Raw genomic sequence first — 23190 nt, forward strand, 5'->3', positions numbered from 1 at the left:
CGGCTTTACAAAGAGCTGAGAGAACAAGATCAGAAATAATAGGAGGAAAAAAGAAAAAAAAAAAGAAGAAGAAGAACGTTATTTTTCCCCTATTCTTTGATTTTATGACTCACTGCATACAGCATGCACAGCATTTTGTTATGCCTTGAGATTTACCATTGCAGTCCTTGGTTTGTAACAAGAGGAGGAAGAGGAAGTTTCTGTGAATGTTTCATTTCCAATACATTCCAATTTCCCTGAGTTCTCTCTCTCTCTTAATAAGTGGGCAGGTATGTACACAGGAAACATGAGGATTGCTTTATGAAATGGTGCTTCTGCCAACCTCTTCCAAAATCAAACACTTCAATTAAGCCCCAGTGTTTCACGCACAGTGTTTTGAAATGCCTCTGCCTGACTCCCTACCTGCACAGCTGTGCCTCGTCTGTATCTCTGTTACAACATCTGGTGGTTTTTGTGCAAAGCCTTCGGCATCGGTGGGCAGGGGTAAAGGGAGGGTGTTCTCCTCTAATAACAAGACAGAGTGATTGGCGCTGGCTTATCGCAACTCCTCCACTGATGCTCCTTTAGCAAGAATAATTTTATGCTAGAAGAACTTCATGCAAATAAGGCTCATTCTTCATTGGGAGAGGTTTAAAGGTGGAAGGAGTGCAGGGAATGGAGAGTTTGAATGGATTGTTTCCCCAGGTTTAAAAAAATAAGAAAAGATTTAATTAAAGATTGTTCAGCTGCACTTGAGAAAAAGTCTTTATATGTATGTATATATGTATATATATTTATATATATGTACACAAAATCTCATTGAAAATAAAAAAGTGAGAGAAAAATTATAGAGATCCCAGTGAATGACCTGCTGCACGAGGTTTATATTGTACGGTGCTGGTCAATGGTATTGCTGTACATCAGTTCTAAACTTGCCTGTTTCCTTTCATCTTAAGGAGTGGCATAATTCTTGACAAGTCTTTCTCCCTCTGCCCTCTCCTATCTTAGTCTATGGAACCAACCAGCTAGAATTAATGGGTAAATAAAAAAGAAACCACACTGCTGTGTGTCTCTGTGTAGATTCTGGTGACTCGGTTCACACAATCCTCTTTGTAGATGCTGCCATATTATGAATATAAATGAACCTGTTGAAGAATGAAAGCTACATATTTAGTTGAGCAGTTTTCATTGGTATATATTTGCCAAATTTATGAAATTTGAAACCACATTAATCACCTTCACTGCCTTCTTGCCGTCATAAAGAGGAGAAAAGGAGAAAAAAATAACCTTTGTTTTCTTAAACAGTTGAGTTCTTTTCCTCATAAGTGGCTGGAAAAATTTTACAGCAATATGTTAAGTGTTGTGCTGTCATGCAGACACAGCATTTTAAATATCTATATTTTCTTTATAGGACATGCTATATATCATGTCTTTCACAAAGAGAACCAGGGCTTGGAACATCCCATTTAAGAATTAAGTGCTATGGAATTGAACCTTAATTTTTTTCAGCCTATTTCTTATTGTTCAAAAGGTTAACTATTTAAAGGAACGTGAATCAGACTTGTGTAATAGCTTGCTGTTATTGCTTCCCTTATAACAAAAGCATGTTCAGAAACAGGAAAATGGGGGGGGGGGTGACTTTAATGAGGAAAATCTGTGCTGAGCAAAGACCAGAGAGCCAATAAAAAGCCTCACTTAATTGACAAGCAGCTGCCTTAGCTTTGAAAGCATTTATTCAAGTGTTTTTTTGGCTCTCAGAGTAAATTGTAGAGGCGATCTATAGACTCATATTTTCTGTGGTAAATCAAGGTGCAGAGACATTAACCATGAAAACGATTTTAAATCATCCATTTCGTGAATGAAATATGGGAAATAATACCCTGTTGTTTAAAAAGTTCCAAAAAAGAAAACAGAGTCTGCAGCTTCATTGGAACTGGAAAGGAAGTTCTGGAACTGACCTTGTAATTCCCTTTTGTGAAGGTGGAGCTTGCGCCGCGCTCTCCTTTGAGATATGATCCCTCCTCCCCTTCATAGCAGAGCCTCAAAGCTCTTGGAATTTAAACAAAGGAGAGTAATGGAACCATTAAATTCTGTTAAACACTTGCTAAGGAGAGATTAAAAAGCTGAATTATTGTATAAAATTATATATTTTTGTTCATCCACCAAGTTCTAATTCTGTTTCCGTCAAGCACTTGGAGTTTAAGATACAGAAACATCATCATTTTCATCACATATTCTTCTTAGAGATGTATATCCCTTAATCTTTTTCAGAAACTTGGTGATTAAAGAGAAATTCACTCAGAATATTTCAGAAATAAATATTCTTTGGAAAATGATGTTAAAATCCGCCAGTTAGCATTCAAAGTTTTTCCATAATATTGTTTGCCAGTGTATTGCAAAAATGACAGATGACAATTCTCGACTCTTAAATTAAAGGCATCAGATAATAAATACAAGTAGAATAAATATTCTCCTATTTTGTGTCTATATAGACATAGATGTATAAACTATATGAATATGGATAATACATGTTTACATATTGAGAATAATTTGAAAATAAATCTCAATTTTTAGTTACTTTACAATGGCAGTAAAAGTCACAGGTAATTAATTTGTCAAATTAATTTAGTATAAAGGAACATTTAGGCTTGGTTGGAAATTAATGTATAGTGATAAAATTATAAGACAAAATGAAAAAGTACTCATTTACTCTCTATTAATCTATTTGAATTAATCTATTTGAAGAATACCAAACAAATGTCAACATTGCTGGCTAGATCTAAGCAGGCTATCTTGTATGTGTATTGATAGGTTAGTTTTCTTTAAATTATGTTCTAAGGCCAACATATCTCCCCTCCAAAATAAAAAGCAGAACTTTGTAAATGTTTACACAGTTATTTAAATGGGAAAACAAACCATAGGAAGTGGCATCTAACATGTATATTTTTTTTTAAACTTCAACATCATGGCTTTATTTTGAAATATATAAACATCTAAGAAGGAGGAAGTAAAATAACAGAACCTAGAGATCAGCTTCTAAATTAAAACAGGAAGTAGTTGCTTGATAATAAATCCATGGCCTACAGCATTCTGTTTAATGTGACTCTTTCCACAGTAATCTCTATGGAAATTAAAGAGAAGTGTTTCTGAATCAAATAATTTAATCTATTTTAGAATGGGTACAAGAGTCATTCAGTTATTTAATGAAATGCCACAGTCCTTTGTCCTCTCACATTTGGCCGTTGGCATCATTGCTTCGGCAATTAATTGCCCCTAAACTGCACTCAATAATGCCCCTCTTCTCCTCGGTAAAGAAATGACATATGCCATCTGTCTCCCCAAAGAGATAACAGCTGTGTGTTTATTTAATTGGACTTAGCCTATTTTTTTAGTTAAAATGGTGGTATTTCAGTTATAGTTATTTTCTTCCAGTTGACGGAAATATGTAGAAAGTGAAACAAAATCTCTTGTGAAAATTTTGTTCAGCTAGGAGGAGCATTCTGATTTGGATGCGAAGTATATACCTTTTGACCCTTTATACCTGTCCATCTCTGAGTACTCTTGATCCAGTCGTATCTATGGCTAATTCTTCCACGTACCTATTTTTCAGTCTACTTGGTGCCTGTGTGTGTGCATTTGACTGTATGTGAGTGTGTGTGTGAGAGAGAAGGAGGTACAATGAGGAGTGACAGTGAGAGAGAAACATAGCACATATTAGAGAAAGAACAAGAAACGAAGAGGGAGAATGAAAGACAGAAGATTATAAGACATGGGTACAGAGTGACAGAGATGGAGACAGAGACAAAGAGACACAGACAGATGCATACTTGTGCGTGCACACACACATATACAGAAATCAGGGTTAATTTTTAGGTTAGAATTGTATGTATATAATCATATGCCTAAGGTATAGTTTCAGATAATGCTACAATAAAATATGCTGTGGAAGGCTAAGGAGTAGTTCTTCACTAAGCCTAGAGATGCCATTCCTCAGTAGTACAATGACATGCATTGGTTTGTTACAACCTAAAGCACTAGGCAACCTTAACACAGATGTGGAGCCGTGGTTCTCAATCCTCGTTCCTCACTGGTGCCACCAGGGCTCCCTCTGGAGACCTGCTCTGATTCTCTTCATGTGGGGCCTCTCCCCTTGAGGGTAACGCCCACACAAAGCCTGTATCCCTTCCCTTCTACTCTGTGCTCTAGGTACCCAGGACTCCAGAATTCCCTGAGGAAAGACCCAAGCCCACTTCAAGGACCTGCAGAGATCCTGTCCTACAGCCACTCACTCAAGGGCAGACCGTGTCATGTCTGCTGTGCGCATCCCTAGTCCCAAGAGCTGCCCAACAGGCAGCCGGGATGTCTACACACTGGTGGGGTGTGGTTCCCACACTCGTCTGTCATGCTGCAGGACAGAGCTGGAGGTGGGAAGAGAAGGAGTGGGGAAAGATCCTTGGATGGGGCAGTCTAACTGGCTCCATGATGTCATATTCCTGTGAGAACTCGAAGGAGTCCTCAAATTCAATGCGTGAACCTGGCTTTTTGAGTCCAGATGAGGGCTTACCTGGCAAGGTAGGATGATCACACATCTCTTATTGAGAGTTTAACTTAATGCAGAACTCTAGAATATTCGAACATGTGGGCTTCGACTTGTCTCTTGCCCTAGACTGACAAATATGAGTGGTGGGTAGGATCTAGGGAGCTTAATAAAATGCCACGCCAAACAGCACCCCAGATCAGTTAATTCTGAATTTCTGGAGTTGAAGGATTCTTCTAGGCAGCTCAAACGGAGAAAGACTGATTCCTAAGGATGGCGTAGTCATTCCTTGCAACTACCCACTCACTGGGGAAGGGAAAAAAATCATAAAACATTATCGACTTTATGGGCCCGCGCCATGGCTTAGCGGTTAAGTGCGCGCGCTCCGCTGCTGGCAGCCGGGGTTCAGATCCCGGCGCGCACCGACGCACCGCTTCTCTGGCCTCAGGCCGCGTCCCACGTACAGCAACTAGAAGGATGTGCATCCACTACATACAACTATCTACTGGGGCTTTGGGGGAAAAAATAAATAAATAAAATTATAAAAAAAAAAAACATTATCGACTTTAGTCCCCAATATTAGAACCTGAAGAACAGATGAACAGACATACACTTTTTTTTTTTTTAAGATTTTATTTATTTATTTATTTTCCCCCCAAAGCCCCGGTAGACAGTTGCATGTCATAGCTGCACAGCCCTCCAGCCACTGCATGTGGGACAGGGCCTCAGCATGGCCGGAGAAGTGCGCGCCCGGGATCCGAACCCGGGCCTCCAGCAGCGGAGCACGCGCACTTAACCGCTAAGCCACGGGGCCAGCCGGGACATACGCTTCTTTGTAAGAGATCCACTGACCAGTCTAAACCAGACATTTCTTACACTGCTGTAAATAGGAACCTATTAAGAAAAGGGAAATAGCATTAATATTGAACACGACTTGCTTAATTTAATTTCACAATAGAAGACAGCACTTTAAAACAAAAGACGCCCACACTGAACTGGCTCTCACATTGTTCTATAAAAGCAACCCCTCAATTTGGAAAAAAATAGTTCACACTATTTCTAAGCAAGTGAGAATCCCAAGGAGGTAAAAGGATCATTATCTCAATGCCTAATTAATTTTCAAAAATATTGTTATGCAGACAACTGCTTAACTCTAATGCTATGCTCAGCCTCAAATTGGGAAATTTTCTGGCAAATCAAAAATTAGCAATCCCGATAAAGAGAAAAAAATCAAAGGTAAAATATTCAGCTTAAGAAGTAATATCTTTAACACAATCCTAATCAGTTGCCATATAAATGAAGAATGTTGTTACTATTTAGCACTTTCAAAACACTGGTACTGAAAGATGAATATTTTTAGTAACGAACTTATCAATTGCAGGCTTATTATCTTTCTTGGAATCGTGTCTTCCCTAATTGAGATATTTGCATTTGGAAGTCCCTTTGAATTATCATATGTTCAGTGATCATTTGCGAAGAAGATAACAAACAAATCTATTTGGAATGTGTTCAGTCATCCTAATTAGGAGAAGCCAAGACCCTCTCTCAGCAAATTATGGGCCAGATATCCTTCTCTAAGTGCTTCTCTTGCTCTGGCCTGTGGACATAAACCTGATAATCTAATCAGGTTTCTTCCTTTCAAATATCAATGAAAAGTCAAAATGATTAATTTTTTCCTAAGTAATGCTATCATGAGTTAATACCAATGTCAGCATTCCAATCTGCATTGGCAGCACCGTAGGTTTCTGTGCCTCCTGTTCCTGGAGATGTTGTGAGGGAAGATGGATTTGGTAAAAGTCCTCCGTCCTTAGCTGCTGAGGTTGTGCAGATTATCCCCCAAAACGTAAAAGATGAGGAATCCCCTTGATACCATTCAGAGTGTGCCACCGGGTAAGCTTTGGATCTCCTTCATCACGTTACATTGCTTTCATTTTAGACACTGAATTTTAGTCATGTATGAGTCTTGCATTTCCTATAATTAATTGATATTTCACTTGATTATTTTTACTATGAAAATTCTGAACTTTGAACTATTATTTCCTAATCCTTTGGATAGGCATGTATTACCACCTTTATTTTAAACTTGGTGTTCAATTCATTAGTCACGTCTTAAAAAATTTTTGTTCATTAGCTCCTAATTAGGCAGACTAAATGTTAAGATCCGTTACAATTGTCTGTAGAGCCTATTTCATTATTAGACCTCTTTTCTTCATTTCCTTTTTACTTCTTTGTATCACGTTTTCTTCCCTCCCTTCCTCCTTCCCTCCTTCTCCCTTACCTACCTTTCCTTCCCTCGTGTCACTCTTTCATTTTCATTCTGCTTACTTGATTTAAGATATACTTTCTGTCTCAGTCTACTAAAATTGCAACTCCCAGAAAAGGGAATCTTTTCTTTCTGGTTCAGAAGTGTATCACCAACACCTATAAGAGTGTTTGGTATATAACAATAAATTTAAAATACTTTTTGAATACATGGTTGAAGAAAATTGCACAGATAATCTCTCTAGGTATAATGACATACTAAAAGTAGATCATAAAAATCTGTGTTACATATGACAATAAGTGTGAAAAGCATAAAATTCTCATATTCTTTTACTGGATCACTCCATTATTTTCTCTTTTCTCCTTCAATCAACATTTTTTTTTTTTATTTTCTTGCTCTTCTTTGACCTTTTACCTTCTCTCTTTTTTTTTTTTGAAGTCATAATAGCTTATAACATTGTCAAATTTCAGTTATACATTATTATTTGTCAGTCACTATATAAATGTGCCCCTTCATCCCTTGTGCCCACCCCCCAATTCCCTTCCCCCTGGTAACCACTAAACTGTTCTTTTTGTCCACGTGTTAATTTATCTTCCGCATATGAGTGAAATCATACTGTGTTTGTCTTTCTCTGTCTGGCTTATTTCACTTAACATAATACCCTCCAGGTCCATCCATGTTGTTTTGAATGGGACAATTTTGTCTTTTTTATGGCTGAGTAGTATTCCATTGTATATATACAGCAGATCTTCTTTATCCAATCATCAGTCGATTGACACTTGTGTTGCTTCCCCTTCCTGGTTATAGTGACTAACTATAGTTAGTCACTGCAACGAACATAGGGGTGCATAAGTCTCTTTGGATTGTTGATTTCAAGTTCTTTGGATAAATATGTAGTAGTGGGATAGCTGGGTCATATGATCTTTCTATTTTGAATTTTTTGAGGACTCTCCATACTGTTTTCCGTAGAGGCTGCATGAGTTTGCATTCCCGCCAGCAGTGTATGAGGGTTACCTTTTCTCCAAAACCTCTCCAATGTTTGTTATTTTTTGTCTTGGTGATTATAACCATTCTAATGGGTATTAGGTGATATCTTAGTGTAGTTTTGATTTGCATTTCCCTGATGATTAATGATGTTGAACATCTTTTCATGTGCCTATTGGCCATCTGTATATCTTCCTTGGAAAAATGTCTGTTCATATCCTCTGCCCATTTTTTGAATGAGTTGTTTATTTTTTGTTGTTCAGTTATGTGAGTTCTTTATATATTATGGAGCAGGTCACTCTATTTTGAGCAAAGAGTTCAAAAAATAATCTGACAACATAATAATCTGTATGCATGGAGACAGTCCCCAAATATTTTTTTATAATGATGAGTTTTTAGAAATAATTGTTAAAAACAATTATTTTTTTAAACAATCTACAAGTATAAATAGAAATTATAAAGCACATCAGAATATCAACATTAAATGGAGACTGTTTTTGCAGCCCTTAAAATTATGTTTATAAAGCAGTTAAAATAATATAGAAGGGCTTGCTTTTCTCTTTACATGAATAATGCAGAGCATGAATTTTATTTACCAAATAATTACAACTATGAGCAAAGCATTGCATGGAGAAAAGATATAACATTAAATAAAATGTAGATGGAAGGAGTTTTCTGTATTTTGCTGCTGTTGTTTTTTAAGAGACTGTGGCATTTTTTAAATACTTTTTCGATGCTTTATGTTTGTTTGATTTTTAAAAATTTTCAAGTCTGAAAATGAAGTAAATAAATTTATTTAAAAAAAATAAATGGGATGAAATCCATGATCATTCTGGTGATAGTATTTGTGTAAAAGAATAGTTTAAATCAAGGAGAAGTTGGCTTCTCCATGAATTGAAGGAAAATAAAACTGAGATCACTAAATTTTGAACATAGCCTCTTTGGCACTACTGGGTTTAAAAGTGAAAGTCCTACCTGGAAAACTAAGGTCCTCAAAATTTAGAGCAACAGTCTCCAAATGTTTAATTTCTAGGTGTTTTTCTTTTTTAGTTATATTTTCTTTTAAATCACAAATAGCAATCTAATTTTCTAGAAGAAAATTTAGAGGCCTTGAGAAACTAAGTTTGCAATGTTTCCAAAAGTAGCACAGATAGTAGGTATAAAGAAGAAAAATAATTCCAGTTGTTAATTAATCCAAAGTCTAGCCTCTTGATTATTATTCTTTACTATCCTTTTTAACTCACTTGTAGTGGAGAAGAGGATTGGGTCAGGAGTGTGAGAATAGACAAGCAATGTGACTACTCTGTTCTAAGGATGTCCTGGAGGTTAATGGGACCAAAGCAGGGCTCAGAGACTAACCCACCATGATTTAGCACCAAAATCTGATGACTCTACTCATTCAGAAGAGGCAATGAACATTCATTATCCACTAGCTGCTTGTCATCAAGTCTTGATAAGAATATAGCCTTTCATTTCCCTGTTGAAAGTAACCACAATGAATCCTTCTCCAAGAATTTATAGTTTGTTTGAACAATGATTTGATGTTATCCAAGCCCTAAATTTACCCTAGATAATTGTGATTTTTCTGTAGTTCTACTTTACTGGAATACATGGTACATGCAGAAAAATGGTAAGAGATGATGTTGAAATGGAAATCAGAGGCTCATTCATAAAGGACTATGAGTGCCATTTCAAAATGCTAATTGGTTTAATCATGGAGAAATCAAGAAAAACTGGTGACTCATAGGGAGTGGGAGGTGAGAGAGGCAATGCCCATGTTTCATGAGAACTTCTGTTGTCACAGTAGGAAACATGGGGTAGGTAGGAGAGGCCAAAAAAGGAGAAGCTGGAGGAAGAAGGACATAGCTTTAAAGGGATGACACTGCCTCTGTGCACAACAGCACTCTAGCCTCAGAATAAAATGCGTCAGGGAGACCCAAGCCACTGACCAATTGTTTGTCACAGGTCCCCACCCTTGGCTTACCAGTTTCTTGTTTTTCTTATTATTTAACTGCACCTACTTTCTCCCAATGCCATCTTTATTTTTCTATTTGACTCTCTACATGTATGCCACCAGAAGAAAGTCATTAGGGAAATTAGATTCTAAAGTTCTAGGATTTTATTCTTTTCAGAATGCTTCTCTTTCAGGAAAGAAAAAAATGAAGCTAGCTTAAAATATGCAAGGTGACTGATTTACGTTAAATACTAGGACAACACCAGATACATATTAGCACACAGATGTATGTAGATGTATTTATATATAAATATACCAACTAGAGATTTTCAAGTTCATTACAGATTGAATCACTGTGGTCTACCTTTCAAAAACATCTAAAGACTTTCAATTGCCTGTGAAACTAAAGTTCTTATCCTAGCAGTTAAAGACTGCTGTGTGCCACTACCCTACAATACAAACCCATATCTCTAGTTAGACACCCTCCTGAGTCTATCAGACAAGCCACACTTACTCATTTTCCCCTTTCCTATATCCCCAAATCTGCAAGTTTTAGTAAAATCTCTAACTTCTAAAGCATTCTTGTTCTAATATTCTATCTTACATGTTTCTGATACCACATATTCTGCCATCCATGGAGTAGTGAAACCAGTATTTTGCACAACTTTGGGTCACAGGAAGCTATCACAAAACAACTTTATTGTATCTCTCACTGTACTTTTAAAATTTATGGTATGGAAATTTCTTCCTATGTCCCTGGATGAAAATTCAGATAGTCTCATGGCTTTTCTAACAACTCTTATTTGGCAAACTTAAAGAAACATTCACAAAAATTTTAAATTGGTTCTTAGAATGTCCATTCCCATGAAACAGTCAAATTAAGATTTCTTTTAAAGTTGAAGCTACTCTACTTCTCCAACTCCAACCGGCTCTGGGCTGGCTACCTGCAGCCTAGGAAGGGGCCGTGCGTGGTTTCCTTGCTCTTGCTCATCACCTCCCTCCTCACTCACTGGGCACTATTTCTAACTACTCAGCTATTGAGGGGTGTGTGTGGAGGAGAGACAAGGGGAGTAAGAAAGCTTTACTTTACAAATGGAGCTGCTGAATGCTGACCTGGAGGTTTCTAGTTGCAGTTGATGTATATAGTTGCCTCTTCTTCTGATGGCCACTCAGGGTACTGTGGAGATCTAACCCCCATTGCCAGAACAATCTCACCTGCAGTCTTTGATGTAGTTAGTGCATGATCCTCTGGCTCATCATCTGCTCCCTTCTTAGTCTCTAGGGATCCTGTGATGCCTTCAGCAGTTCTGGGATGAGGGCTCCATTCTCTTTTAGGTAGTCCTATTCAACAGAATTTAAGATGACTTAATTCTGGATCTCTCCCATTGATGAGGACCACATAAATTCCAGTAGAACAGACCAATCCTAGAGGAGCAGCTACGTTTTATTTGTGTCCATCATCACATCCAAACGTGTTGCTTGCCATTGAGATTTCTCAGGCAGAAGTTCAATTACTACCTGTGATGGTTAGTGTTATGTGTCAATTTGTGTCTAGTCTACAGTACACAGTTATTCAATTAAACACTAATTTAGGTGTTGCTGTGAAGGTATTTTGTAGTTGTAGTTAACACTTAGAATTAACTGACTTTAAGTAAAGGAGATTATCCTTGGTGATGTGGGTAAGCTTCATCTAATCAGATGAAGGCCTTAAGAGCAAGAACTGAGGTTTCCCAAAGAAGATATTCTTTCTCAACACTGCAGCATCAACTCCTGCTTGATTTTCGAGACTGTCAGACTGTCCTATAGATTTCAGAATTTCCAACCTCCACAACTATGTGAGCCAATCCCTTCAAGTATCTTTATCTATCTATCTATCTATCTATCTACCTTCTATCTATCATCTATCTATCTATCTATCTATCTATCTATCTATCTATCTATCTATCTAATCTATCTATCTATCTATCTATCTATCTATCTATCTATCTATCTAGCTATCTATCTAGCTATCTATCTATAGATGTCTATACTAGAGGATAACCCTGACTGATATACCATCCTCCCATGCTCCCATCTGTAGGAGACAGGTCCTAAGCTTTATGAATGATCCAACTACAGCCTCTCTCACTTGGCTTGAATTGAGAGACATGAAACCCACCAACCCATCCTCCTTGAGTGGCTCTGAATACACAACAAATAAATCCTTTCAAAGCATCTTCCTGTATATTTCCATAGCTCTTATATACCTTGTTATGAGAGCCCATAAACTGATTCCTGGCCCCTTAGAAAAATTTCATCTTGATCAAATACTTCCTTCTTGTATCTAACACATATCATTAAGTTTCTTGTTTCAAAACTTACACTTTCTTACCCTTAGATAGGATACTTGATTTATAGGAATATGTGACAAGGAATTCAAAAAGTATTTATCCACTTGTTATGGTGTAGCCAACCACATGTATGCTACACAATCTATGGCACTGTTCTAGCTTTCAAGGATCTTACAATGTATTTGAGGGAGACAAAATTTATGAACACTTTGTCATACTTGAATAGGAATTAAGAAAAATAAAAAGTGTAGCCTGAAGTGATCATAGGTGACCATTGAAGAGATGATGCTCTATCGAAATGGTGGAGAAGGGGAGAAGAGAAAAAGTATTTCCATTGTGAAGAACAGCAGAAGTAAATGGATAAGTGAGTTAAAAGTGAGGTTGAAAAGAAAAATGAAAAACAAAACAAAACAAAACAAAACACATAAGGATATGTGTTTATCCCAGTGAGGTAGGAAGAGGCTATGTGTGAGAACTAATGAAATATGAAGTTGGAATGATAGAATAGGAGTGGACTGGGTTATTGTAGATATTGACAGTCTAGCAGATCAATTTGTACTTGATGTGATAGGAAACATAGTTAGAGAAACAAATGACTGATGTGTGATGAGTTGGGCAACTATATACAAGACGGGGCCTGGTAGGTTGGGGAAGAGTATGGAAAATGATAAAAATATCTGAAAGAAAACAAACTAGCTTGAACTCTGTTGCAAAGATCTAGCTAAGAGTGAAGGCCTAAGTTATCAGCAGGCAGGCAGCACTAGAGCTGAAAGACACTTCCATGGATCATGAGTTCCAACTCTCCATGTTATTGTTGGGAGAATATGACGTGGCCTGTCCATAGAACAGAACGGTTAGTGTCGGAACTGGGACCCCACACTGTTATGCAGATTTCCAGACATTTATTATTGCCCTATGATTTTAATTGAAATATATCTATTTGAAATAGCTTATAACTAATCTTACTTCTAACATAAGATGTTATTCTCTAAAATGCCATCCAAAAGTGTTAATATTATATACACTTATGAAAAAATACTAGAGGCCCAAATATATGATAGAGTATGGTAACGAAACATAGATATTTTTATTTACCTATGCCAAATTGAAGGCATTTTCTTCCCAGCTCAGTTTTCTTTCTATTTAAGTGTCTATGAATTAACTAAAACAATGTATTGCCATCATTAAACAGAAAGAAACCATAGTACCTGAATATAACCATGGGTGGTATTTCCGCTTTTTTCCATTTTCTCAGCAGGCCCATTTCATCCTTTGTGAATTTTTGGCAGTTGAAATACATAGCAAGTTCTGAGAAGGAAGGATGAGTGGGTACTTTGCTTTAAGGAGTGCTTTTGAAATGGATATTTAAGGTTTTTGAGAAGTTATTTACAGGAATAGATTGGATAAAATAGCAACATACAACACAGAAGTGGCGGCAACAGCAGTTTCCTTTCTCCCTCGCAGTGGTGAGAAAGCACTTATGATAATTGCTAGACAAGTGGAAAACTCCGTTGGAAGTAAGAGATTGATTTCCACTCCATCCCGCCCTCAATATTTTATATTTTTATAATTATATTATGTCTTTAGTGTTTGCTTTGGGTGCAATAAAATTTGTTTTAAAACCGAGTTTTTAAATATTTCTAAAATTTTTTTTAAAAAGTCATCAATTCAATGTATGCTGAGACAGAATCTGGATGTAACAAACTTGGTTGTTCAACAGATGTGCTTCATATATTTGAGTGCTATTTATGTGAAAACTTCTGCCTAGCATGCAGTAACTATATATTAGATGTTTCTTGAATAAATCAATAAAGATTTACAAATAATGTGCCCAGTAATTAGAGAAATTCTCCCTCTTTTACCAGTAAAAACACATTTGTACTTGTAAAAGAAAATATCTATTTAGGATCCTAACATTTTTCACTTCAACTACCTTTCATTTTGCTTGATACTTGCTCACAATCTTTCCACCGTTCAAGGACTATGTAAGAACTGATTAGAATGTCATGTTTATATTCTGACATTGCTAATGATATCAAAATCATAATAGTTTGAGAGATAACTTGGAATTTTTGTAAATGGCAGTTTAGCAGGTAAGTGTTCAGTTCTAACACCAAAGCTATGGAAATTGTAAGTCATGGAACTATAGGAACTGGAAGCAATCCATCAACTGGAATTTGAACAGAGAGTTGCAATGGTTTGCCAATGGTGCCTCATTCACAATGTTTGAATATAGAGACAGAGACACATTATCATACTCATTATTTTAGCCCATCTGGGATCAGCGGCTCAAAATGTACAACTTCTTTGGCAAAAGTGCTTTTCAGTACATGAATTCCCTTCTATAGTTCACATATATCGGGTACAATATTATACTTCCCATTGTGGGACATACTTCAGCTCTCTCAACTTCAGAAACCTGGAACAATAACCAATCCATCCCCCAAAGACCTTCAACTGGAGATGTTTTAATCTTTCTACCAAATGTGTTAGACAGATAGTTCTTAGAAGACCAATGCCCCCATTGAGAGCAACTGAAAAAACTAGACAAAATGTCTCATCAAAAGCAAACAAACAAAACAAAATGTAAGATATTAAAGAATTACTGATTCAGCCAGGCATGCAATCATCAAGACCTTAAAGCAGTTTTCAGAGAAGTAGATTGACATTTTTTAAGTGACTTTCTGGTAAAGTTATATACCATTTTTTGGTATAGGATAAGAAGCTAAGAATTCAGGCAAAGGGTTGACACTAAAATTTAGAGAAACTAACAGAGCTTTTGATCTTGTAAGAATGATGGAGAGACAAAAATGACAGTATGAGGAAATCAAGGCAGTCAGGAATTAAGAGGCTAATATCTCGGTAAGAAGACACACAAAAATGAACTTTAGATTCTATAGGTTTCTTCTCAAGATATTGACCAAATTTTTAAGCTCTGTTGGGCAAGAAGCTGAGAAGTGATGTGAAACACAAATTAAAATGGCCCAGTACTTTGTAAAAGAGGTTACCAGGATCAACTAAAGCCGATAGATAGAGCCTGATGCAGCACTTCCACACCTGGCCAAGGCCAGCAAAACGGTGTCTATATGCGCATGTGAGTGTATATATGTACATCAAAAAATATCCTTAATAATGTTCATGGCAGCAGAATTCATAATCGCTAAAATCTCAGAATGATCCAAATGTCCATGAACAAAAAATGTGGATAAATAAATAATGTGATATACTCATATAACGGCAGCAATTAGAATTAACGAACAAGTATAAGGAAGAATCTAAGAGGGTGAATCTCAAGTGAAAGAAACCGAAAGAGTATACACTGTATATATATGGGCAAAACAAACAGAGTTAGATGTGAGTATAATGGTGACTGGGGAGCCAGGTTGTAACTGGGAAGGGGTAAGACAGGGGCTGATGATAATCAGCTCTTCCTTGATCTGGATTATATGTAGAAACTATCGATTTTTATGCTTATCATATGTGAACTTTGCTGTATTTATGGTATACTTCAGTAAAATTTTATTTAAAATATATTAGGAAAAATTTTTCTTGAACAATAGAGACAGAGGTTCCAAAAAAATGTCATTGCTAACACATATCTCTAATGCATGTATGCTGGAATTCTGCTCCAAGCTTCTCCTTTTTCTTCGTGTTCTGGTTCTAACCTAGACCGCCTCTGGTCTTTCTGTTAGGCTTGGCAAAATGTGTGAGATATTGGGTAAACCTACCTAGCACGCAACACAATCTAGGAGAAGCAAATTGCAGGGGCTAAAACAAATGGTGACATGTTTGGGGTATCCCAGAGCAGCATAAAAAGATAATGCCAAAGAGAGTTGATGGGACTACTACTGGATGGGGAACAATATTGATATGGAAACAGAGCTTGAAATAAAAATGAAACAACACTGGGCATCTCCCCTTTATTTTGTTAGGAAGATGTAGGCATGGGAGAGCACAGTAGAGGTGAATTCATGGTATGCCTGGTAGAAGAGACAACACAGAGCCCCAAATGTCCCAATAAAACAAAGGCAGTAACTGAGAGTAGCATAATTGAGGCACTGAAACTCCTAGTACCCTAGAGCCCCTAGGGTTCTAGCCCTTGAGGTCAGGACAGAAGTTTGCAATGGTGGATGCCATTTGGACCACATGTCCAGGTAAAAATGCAGACATCTCTATGGATATCAATGTTGGTGAGAGAATTACCAGATGATTGATGTCATAAATGTGGCCAAATGACCACCACTGAACCAGGACCCTCACCACCATGCTTGTTATTATATAAGACCCTAAAACCTAGATGCAATCACAGAGAGAAAGAGAGAGGTAGGAAACCCTGATGTAGAAAATCTGAGATTGATTGAACTTCATTAGAATTAGTAAGATCATGTTTCCCACTAGTTGGTGGAATGGGGCAGTCAACACAGAAACAATCTTGAGGTAAAAATAATGTACAGTCCAATGTCTTACATTCTGCATCTTATAGAATTTTACAATGAAGAAAGGAGTGCAAGTATATTTCAGGATGGCAGACAAGACCAGGTGGGTGCAAAGGAAACAGAAAATATAAGGAGTAGAATGTGTGGATGTAAGAGTTAGATGGTGAGACTAGAAGGTGTATGGTGAGAGTTATCAACAGTTATTATTTTTAGATCCAGGGACCCAATGCAAACTTTCTGCCCTGATGGTCTTTCCATTGCACCATGCTGCACTAGAATCTTAAAAGACACTCTGCAACAAGCTGAGAACTACCAAAAAGTAGAGGTATAACTCAGATATTTTATTTTTAGTCTAATTGGAAAAGTAATATATAGACACAGATAATCATGATACCAGGTGGAAGATAAAAGATAAATGAATTATGTAACATAAACATTGTAAACAAAGAACAGGTCACAGAGAGCTGGAAAAATTAGAGAACTTCTCATGGGAAATCAGTTCTATATATCTACTTGAAGAATATACAGCCTTTGAATGAAAAGAACTGAAATAGCTTTTGCACACATGATAAGATATGGATGCAGAGACATAGCAATGGATGTATCACAGGATGGTGAGAAAACCACAGCTCACATCTTGGAAGAGAGATTTCAGAAAGCATAAAACTATAATACAATACAAATTATGACATAATACAGAAATGTTAATAGCCATTTTGGAACATTGTATCTCTATGCTGTTGGTAATGTGGAGTCAGTAAAAGTTCAACCAGGCAGTGAGCAAATATTTATTGAGGAACTACTATTTTCCCCTAGAAGGGCAGTGGCAAAATGATTTTTGGAAATTAATTTAGCAATATAGAATATTTGTGAATTCAGGAAGGACTAGCATAAGCATATTACAACATTCCAGCAAAGTGATAACAGTCTAGAATATGGTGCTGATGGTTGCAATGGGAAAGATATTATGAAGGAAGACTCAATTTTAGTTGTTGTTTGAATGGATGCTTGTGGTTAGTATGAAAGAACTGGAGATGAAACCACAAGTATTGAGCAGAGGTGACCAAATTAACTACGATAATAGCAACAGAAATGGAGAACCCTTGAGAGGAAGAAGCTGGTTAGTAGAGAATAAAAATAAAATTTATGTTCAGAATTTTGAGCATAGATCTATAAAGGAGAACTGGAATTTGAAAGAACGGTATTGATGTGAATCACCTAGCAAAAAGGAGAGTGGAAATCATGTTAATATAGAAAGGTAGAAGGCTGTAGAAAAAACCTTGTAGAATTTAGAGGATGTAATGGAGGTTAAAGTCCTGGGGCAGACTGCCAATGAGAAAGGTAGAAGGAAGACAAGTCATGTTCCAGATAACAGAGCCAAGGTCCACGGCAGCATCAAAAGCAGGTGGCTACCATAGTGAGTACTCAATGTTAGGGAGAACGGAGACTCAGAAAAAACTCTGAATTTAATACTTAGGGTTTTATTTACTTCCTTCTGAACACATGAAAATGACTAAAGGAAAAGTGTGTTGAGAAGAAGTAGTGATTTTGAACATTTTTGGCACATTTTTTCTCTTGTGAGCTCACTAACAGGGAGAGGCAGAAAATCGTTGTTGTTTTCCTAAATTAACAGAAATTTTACTGTGGGGAGGCTTAAAAACTCTTTCAAATATAGTAGTTGTTTTTCATAAAGAAAGGAATTGATTTGTTTTTAAGTAGTCTTATCATTTTACACAGTAAGAAACACAAATAAGGTAAGAGAACAATTATTATATACTTTATAAGTACTTTATTGCTGGTTGAACTCATTTAAAAGGCAATGAATTCAATGAGCTTTATTTTACTAAAAATTTCATTATGGGTAAAGTTAAACCATTCTTTGTACAAAGAACAATAGTGATTATTGACTTGCATAAGTTTTGGGAAGAGTATCCAGAGGAGAAAGGCAAAAGGAAGAAAAGTGATTTTGATAACACATAACAAAGGGGAAAAGTGGTGCTACAGCACTCATGGGAATGAAGTATAAAGCTACAGTAATTAAAGAAATATATTGTTGGTGAAATACATCACAAGAGATGGACAACATCCAAAAGCAAATGTATATATGGAATTTTATTAAATGATAAATATATGTCATGGGGCCGGCCCGGTGGCGCAAGTGGTTAAGTGCACACGCTCCGCTGTGGCAGCCTGGGGTTCGCCGGTTCGGATCCCGGGCGCGCACCAATGCACCGCTTGGCAAGCCATGCTGTGGCGGCATCCCATATAAAGTAGAGGAAGATGGGCATGGATGTTAGCCCAGAACCAGTCTTCCTCAGCAAAAAAAAGAGGAGGATTGGCAGCTGTTAGCACAGGGCTGATCTTCCTAAGAAACAAAAAAATATGTATATTTCATATCATGAAGGAACTGATGATGAATTGTTAGATGGAACTGGGAACATTGGCTCTTCTTACGGAAAAAGTAAGGGTATATAACGCTGTTAACCTTATAAGCTGTGAATTTCAGCTGTATGATACATATTTCATATCTATTTGTCTATCTGAGATTTACTTTGCAAATTTTGAGATAAAATTTGTAAGCATAGGGGCCTGCCTGGTGGCGCAAGCGGTTAAGTGCGCGCGCTCCACTACAGTGGCCCAGGGTTCACTGGTTCGGATCCCGGGCGCGCATCGACGCACCGCTTGTCAAGTCACGCTGTGGTGGCGTCCCATAAAAAGTAGAGGAAGATGGGCATGGATGTTAGCCCAGGGCCAGTCTTCCTCAGCAAAAAAAAAAAAAAAAAAAAAGAGGAGGATTGACAGACGTTAGCTCAGGGCAGATCTTCCTCACAAAAATAAAAAAAAAATTTGTAAGCATAATATAAAATCCACATGACATAAATGAAAAGATTAAAATAGAAATAATTATAAAGCAATTTTTTTTAAACCATGTAGCAAAATACAGCATAACTGTAGCATAACAGAAATGCCAGTCCAGGAAAAATATTTGCAACACAAATAACAAATAGTTTACACATAAAATATATCAAAACTGATAAAATTCATTGAGAAAAAATGCAAATAACCAAGTAAAAATATGGACAAATTATATAAATATTTAAATCACAAAGAAGTCATAAAAATGGCTAAAGGCAGTAAAGATTTGAAAATATATTAAGGCATGTTAACACAGTTCTCATTCAGATTGGCAAAAATTTATGGACTTATACTGTAAGATATTGTTGAGAATATAAGGTGTTTGGCATTCTCATATACAATGGCAAGGAATTTGATGTAGCAGTAATTCTTGGAAAAACCATGAGTAATATCTTTTTTTAAAATGCGTATAGACTGTGACTTGGCTATTCTACTTCTAAAAATCTGCCCTGTAAAAATATCCCTATGAGTGTAAAGTTATTTGTATAAGAATATTTTGTGATAGTACCCTAAAAAATAATGAAAATGGAATAATAATTATGGAATAATGGTGCATACATACATACAAAGAAACACCAAGAAGTTAGAGGAATAGTAATTCCACTTAATAAGATCAAAGATGCATTTCTAAATAATAATGACAAAAATAGAAAATGGTAAAACAATTTGGAATAGTGATAAGTATTAAGGAGAAATATACTAGGGAGAAGGGTGGGTAGTGTTGGAGGGGTTTGGAGCTTTCAATCACATGGGCCAGGAAAGGCCTGCTTTAGAAGTGATTAGATGGTTCAATTATAAGTGCCATGAGGATAAACAAAGGAGGGAAAGGGCCTTGGGAGCATGTAGGGAAAGAATTGAAATTTAAATGGGGGTAGTGGAAGGCTTTACTGATAAGGGGACATTGGAGCAAAAATCAGACGTATTGATACACAAGCCATGTGGATGGTGGAGGGACTGAGTTCTCCAAGTAAAAGAAGCGCAAGTCCAAAGGTCTTGATCGGCTTAGGGAGCAGCAAGGGGGCCAGTGCGACTGGGGCTGTGAGACTTATTCAGGAGGAAGAAAGAGAGATGTTCAGAGAGCCAAAGGGATGGGAATCTGGCCAATTGTGTTGGTCTTATAGGCGACTGAAGGTATTTTCTCTGCAGGAGACAAAAAGCCAATGGAGAATTTTTAAGTGTCTGACTTTTATTCCTGTGTTAAAAATAAATTTTAGGTGGGAAGAGGGGAGCAAGAGGCTACTGTAGTAATCAAGGCAGGAAATGAACGTGTCCAGGGTCAGGGTGGGAGCCATAGGTATGGGGAGACGTGGTCAGATTCCGGATATCACCTGGAGACAAAGCCAAGAGAATGATCTGATGGATTGGATGACTGGAACAAAATAAGTCAGTTTGCGGCCTGAGCAATGAGAACAATGGAATCACCATTTACTGAGAGAGCAGAGTTTGAGGAGCCAGCAAGGGAAGGCTACTGCCTATGGTTGTACAGACTGCTCTATACGATACTTTTCCAGCCCTGGCAGGGAGTGGTGAATGAAATATGGAGCTCATTCTCTCCAAACCATGCGCTTTGCTCCTGATTATTTTTGCCAGAGTGCCTTTTTTTTTGATATGGTAATGTAGCATGCCATTTGGTCTACATGCAGCCAAAGTCTGGGTCTGTATCTAGCCAAAGAATTTTCTAATTCACAAACAGGCATTGATATATGAGTGGTGTCCCTGAATCAAGGCTTAGAGAGGAAAATCAGGAGCTCTGTTTTGACTTGTGAAATTTGAGATTCTATTAGACATGTATAGAGTTGTCCAGTAAGCACTGGGATTTGCTCATGTGGAGGAGAGAGGCTGGAAATATAAATTACATAAATTTGGGGCTTCTCAGAATAAAATCTTAGGGTGATGTGAGCTCACCAAGAGAGCGAATGTATCAAGAACAAAAGGAGACCAAGGTTAATCTCTGTGGTTCCCAAATATTTAGAGTACAGGAAATGAGGAAAGAGTAAAGGATATTGAGAAAGAGGGGCCAGTGAACTTACAAACGTAAGCTCACACGTGGGAAGCCTGCAAGGGGACGTGGTTTCTCGTTTAAGTTTGAAAGTATTGATCTTAAAATCACTCAGGTGAAATGTGAATGGATTATGAGCTTTTACAAAATTACTTTATGAGACTTAACTTGAAAGCCAGGACATATGAATCCTGCCTGTATATTATCTGACTTTTTTTTTTTTTTTACAAGATTCATGCCTTGTGTTTTTAATGTAAAATAAGAATAAAAAAATTAGCACAAAATATTTTAAACTTCATGATATGAACCAGTAGCATATAAGTTCTTTTTGACAAAATTATATATGTATGTATGTGTGTGTGTGTATAAGTGTGTATATATATATGTGTGTGTGTGTGTGTGTGCGCGTGTGTATGTGTGTGTGTATGTATATATACAGTCACAGTCATGCTTCCCTTACTGATGGATATACTTTCTAAGAAATGCATCCTTAGGTGATTTTGTTGTTTTGTGGACATCATAGGGTATACGTATACAAACCTAGATGGTATAGCCTACTACCCCCCAAGGCTATATGATATTAATATTATTCACCATTGTAGATGCAATCTGTCATTGACTGAAATGTAATTATACAGTGCATGACTACATATATATATATATAAATTTGTTTTGAAACAATGAGTTGCAGTATTCTGATGTTGACAATCTACGTAACATACTGAACTAAACTTTGTAATGCTTTAAGATCTGGAGTAAGTACGGAGACTTGATATAAGAAGACATTACGGTAAATTTCTGCATGAAATGCTGTGTCAAACAGATCTTTTCACATCTCCTGAGAACCAGAGTCAATATTACATATAGAATGAAGGACAAATCGTTCTATTGAGATAGATCTTGAAACCTAAATAATGTCTGAGGAAAACCACAATCAAAAGTGAAAAAGGAAATTAATGCTGCTCAATAATGGTTCTCTCTCGAGAAGTAAAAGGTTATTCAGAATAATCTAGTAAATGTTTATTTATCATCATAGTTATACACTTCTGACAACCTACCCCCAAAAACTACATGAAGAATGTTTTATACACATAAATATATATTAATAAAGTGTTTATTTTTTCTGATAGAAAGAATGGTTATAAATTTCATATCTACCATGGAAAGTAGTCTATACATACATCATGGCTACTTAGACCCAAGAGATGTCAAATGAGGAGAAATGGAGTCCAACCACTTATATAAAGTACAGAAGGAGAGGATATTCTCTGTATAAACATGTATTAATGTTGGAAGTATTGTGATCAGATGTTTGTATTTTAGAAACTATAGAGTTATAAATTAACCTTTTATTTATACTTTAATTAAACATTTTTAGAAAATATGTATTTCATGTGACCTTGATTTGTCAGCTTAGAAGCTATGAATGTCAAAAATTCTCCCAGTGCCCAAGGTATTTATATAGACCCTGTTTACAACAAAAGCAAGAATCCTAACTTGGTATATCAATTTCTGACCACAAAGTCTTTGAGGTAAGGTAAGTTAATAATATTACTACAGTTTAAGGTGATAAAACAGAGGTTCAAAGTTCTTAAGGGATTTCTCTAAGATTTATAACCCTTAGCACAAGTGTTACAACTAGGTTCCAAGCCTCCAGGTAAAATTACTGCCATTGCGTTACATGTCCTGTGATATTTGACCAAAGTCGTTGTATCTCTTGATCATAGACTTAAACATTGTACCTGAATTTGAATGGCATTTGCCTAATTTCTAAGATCAAGTTCATCTTGCA

This window comes from Diceros bicornis, chromosome 9, assembly GCF_020826845.1.
Source record: "Diceros bicornis minor isolate mBicDic1 chromosome 9, mDicBic1.mat.cur, whole genome shotgun sequence".
Lineage (NCBI taxonomy): Eukaryota > Metazoa > Chordata > Mammalia > Perissodactyla > Rhinocerotidae > Diceros > Diceros bicornis.